The following is a 4,703-nucleotide window of genomic DNA, read 5'->3' as shown; positions in this document are numbered from 1 at the left end:
GAGTGTTAATGAGGAGACTTAATTAAGACACACATCATCTTCAGAAATGAGTCCTTAATTCTGAGAAAATCACTGCCAAACTTAGTTCAGCTGTGCTAATTATCAAAAACGGAATTCAGAAAATCAGGCTGTTAAAAAGGTATGCTAAATGGTGACATCTAAATGGGAACACACTATGCAGACAGCGTATCGTTGAGGCTCCGATCTTGTGACAGGGACCTGTAGATTTGGCGGGGACAAGACTTTAACTGATACCCAGCTACACTGCGCATGAAGTACAGAGGTCCTCTCTGGGAAACTCAACACCAGAGACAAAGATCTTACTACATTCTTTGGCATCCTTTCAATTTTTGAATAGTTCAATTTAATTGGAAGTATTGTCTTCAATTGAGCTAAATCTGTCTCTCTGAAGATTTATTGTTTAATTCTTGCTCTCTGAAATTATCCAGATGAATTCTAACTTCTCTATATCTATATCTGTTAATGGTTTTTCTTTTCTAACACAACAGGATTTCCTGTTTCTACTGTCCCTCATATAAACTCATTTCATGCCTCACCACTATCTGGTTCAGTCTCTTCTGAAAGAAATCCAGTTGCTGTGCTTCTTAAACCATGGTACCTCAAAGTGTGATCTATTCAGGGTGTCATATAGTAGGACTACTGCTCTGGACTCTAAAATTTTGTAATTGCTATCAAAGTTTCCATTAACATTTTGGCAGCTACAGCACACTGTTGGCTGACTCAGAACTTGTAATCAACTAAAACACCTGTCTTTTTCTTATGAACACCTATTGAGTCAGGTTCCTTTATATCTTGTACTTCAACTGTGGACTAACTTAAGTCCAAATTTGTTTCATCCTTATTGAACAAATGATCACTTTCCACTTGTAGAAAATATAGCAAGATAAGCACAATGAGCAAGAATCAAAAGTATAAATCATCCCTTTCTTCCAAACATTTAAAGACAACTGCCATTTACATTTTGGTAAATACTTTATTGGCCTCTTTTTCTATGCATACATATGCTGACTGTGGGATATTTATGCACATTTTTGTGCACACACACACAAAATGTAATTATATATACTCTCACGATTGCCCTTTTTCTAATTTGCAATCTGTAAATGTCTTTAAAATTTTTAAGATATGTATTTATTCATCTATACTTTTATGTGTAATATCTTCACAATATCCAGTTTTAGACGAAACATTGTTCCAGGTATTATGGCTATATAACAAACTACTTCAAAACATACTGACTTAAAACAATATTTATTTTACTCACAAATATGCAATTTATTTTGCTCACAAATCAACAACTTGTCTCTGTTCTACTTAGAATCAGCTGTGGTAGCTCAAAGGCTGGAAGGCTGGAATCATCTGAAATCTCATTCATTTACATGACTAGTGGATGCTGGCTATCAGCAATGACCCTACCTGGGGCTTTCTGCTAGAACACCTACAAGTGTCCTTGCCATGCTGGTCTGGTTTTCCTCACAACAAGCTGGGTTTCAAGGGAGAAAACTCCCAAAAGAGGAAGAGATAGGTGGATAGACATATTGCCTTTAAAAGTCACCCAACTTCACTTTCATCATATTCTATTCTGTGAGAGAGCCACAAAGTTCTGCCTAGGTTCAGGGGGAAGGAAAACAGACTCAAACTGCAAATGGGGGAGTTACAAGGTTAAGAAAGAGCATGTGAGACTGTAAATATTGTTAGGTCTATTTTTGGAAATTACTATTACCAGAGCCACAATTCATTTAACCTACTTAATACTTTTTAAATTTCCACCATTATTTTAAAAAGTCTGCAAAAAACAATTCTCAAATACACTTTTGTGAGTATTACATTTCCCTAGGATACATTTTGAAAACGGTTATTAATGGGTTAAAGTTTATGCACATTTTTAAGGCTTTTGATAGATATTGGCATACTGACATTCAGAATATGATGGCAATTTAGACCCCCAACCATCAGTACATAAATACAAAAGCCCTCTTCCGAACTCCAGTTTAAACAATGGGTATTATTATCAGACTTCTTAGTATTAGCCAGTAGTATATTATTGTTATTTAAATTTACATCTCTTTGATTAGTAGTACATTTGAACATTTTATATGTCTACTGGTTATTTGTATTTCTTCTGAGAAATTGCTTTTTTCTTGGCCTTTGATCACTTTTTCTTTTGATCTCTCTCTTTGAAGTTTTTTGAGTATTATGTATTAATGACATTAAAATTTGTCATCTATAGTACAATGCCTTTCCTGATTTGTTGTTTGCCTTCTATACTCTATGTGAAGTTCTTATATTTTCCTATATTCAGAAGAATATTCATTTCTTAATAATGGTTTATTTGAGGTCTTTTTTTAAGACTCATACATTACATAAAAATTCATCTACATTTTCTTCTAATACTTTTTTAAAGATTTAATTCTTATATAAAATCTTTAACAAATCTGAAATTTTGGTGTATGTGAAGAAGTAAAAAAATTATTTTTTCTTAATAATTATTTATTTCCTTGGAAACTAATAATCCATTTTCTCCTATTATTTTAGATGTCACCTTTATCACACACCAAATACATAAATATACCAGTTCTTAATTTCTAATTTTCTATATTCTTCCATTTATCTGTCAATTCCACCTATTTGTCTATCAAGCTATTCTTCTACCTATTTATCAATGTATTCTTATTACACTATCCTAGATACTGCTCCTTCGTGGGCAATAATATGTAAACTTTCTTGTTTCTTAAAGCCATTTGAGAATCTGATGGTAGTTTTAGATTCTCTACCTAGAAAAATGCATATATGCACATACACAAAATTGTTTTTATTCAATTTCCTATAATAACCCATCTCTGAGACCCATATAAGGGTTTCATCTTTGCACATACCTCATGAATTTAACTCGTAACTATTTTATTATTTAGACTATTCTTGTGAATGAGCTCTTTTCTGTTTCATTTTCTGTTACATTTGTTTGTTGATAACATATGGGGAAGCTGTTGACTTTCTTAAACAATTCTTTTTTATCCAGACACCTTTTTGGATTTTCAAATCTAATTGTTTTCATTTTAAATCCTTTGTGTGTTCTATATAGACGATCAAATCATCTGCATTGAATATAGTATTGCTTTCTTCCCCAGTATTTGAATATGATATATATCATGTTAGAATATTTAAAACATATATCCTAGTTGGGATATCTAAAACAATGCTTAATAATAATAGAGATGTATACTTCTATTTTTATTCTTTTTTTAATGAATGAGTTTATGAGAATGCAACTAGAGTTTCACCAGGCTACATATGCAAGATAAAAATTCTTTATTGTGTTCAATTTCCTTCTGTTCTTCATAAGTTTTCCTTCTATTTCATTTATTAACCATAAATGCCTTTTTATACTATTGAAATATAATTCATTTACATAAATTCACCCTTTTCAAGTGTACAATTTAGTGGTTTTTAGTATATTCCAAAAATTATGCAATCATTACCCTTATCTAATTCCAAAACATTTTTGCACTCCAAAAAGAAACCAACCATTAGTAGTCACTCCCAGTTCCCCAGTTCCCCCTGGCCTTGGGAACCACTAATCTACTTTCTCTCTCTATGAATTTGCCTATTCTGGACATTTCATATAAATAGTTTTTATTTAATTCAACCCATTATATCAAAGTCTAGAGATATTTTGAAATACTGATTTTACTCCAGATTATATTAGTTGTTAATTTTGTAATGCCAAATGAATGTAGATCAGTTGTATAAGTAGGCCTCTATGTCTTAAAACATTAATAAATTTCAAATAAAAATGTGCCGATTATTTGTGCAACTTCTATATAGGAATCTTCCACTACATTGGTATAACAAGCTAAATATTTACTCATTTTTATAAATATCTTCTCTGAATGTCTCTATTTTGCCTTAAAGCATATCCTAAAAAACTGTTAAATGATTAGCTAAAAACATGATACATTGTGATAACATTGTTTCTGCTATACCAGCCAAACTTTGTCAAATGCTGAAATTGGGAGCAGGGAGAGGAGGAGAGGATTGGCAGTTTATTCTAAGTCACCACATACCAACTCCTATTAGTCAATACACTCTTTTCTATATGTGAATAAACCATCCATGTGACAACAAAGTCTAGATTCTTCTCCAGTATTAACTACAAACCTAATGACCCACAATTTTCAGAAAACCTTTTTAAAAAGTCAAATTGTTAGTTTTTATTTACTCTAAATTCTGTAAACTTTTCTTTTACATAATATCTCAAGAAACCATACACAATGTGACGATTGCTAAAGCTCCACTTTAGTGTCTGCTTTGTAAATACTACAGCCTGGATGGAGAAATGATGAAAAGGACAACAGTAAAATTCACATCAATCTGCCAAGGTCCTAGTGGTTCTTGAGCCACAGTTTATGGAACCTTCCATGCTGAATTGTACTATAATCTATCATTAAATTTATCATCCCTTCCCCAAATATTTGGTCACTATAAATTATCATGAAAGATAAAGAGTAATGAAGACAGAAAGGCCCAAGGAATGGTCCCATGGAGCACTCAGGGACTTTAGGGTCCTTCCCTGCAGACAGAGCCTGATGACCTGCTACAGGGATAGGGCTGGACCTGGCCACCAGTCCAGAGCAGAGTAGGAGAACGGAGGCTTCTCTGTCCATCCAAGCTCCTCTCACAGC

Source organism: Pteropus vampyrus, unplaced genomic scaffold, assembly GCF_000151845.1.
Source record: "Pteropus vampyrus isolate Shadow unplaced genomic scaffold, Pvam_2.0 Scaffold33, whole genome shotgun sequence".
NCBI classification, from domain to species: Eukaryota; Metazoa; Chordata; class Mammalia; order Chiroptera; family Pteropodidae; genus Pteropus; species Pteropus vampyrus.
Note: the sequence above shows the minus strand (reverse complement) of the source record.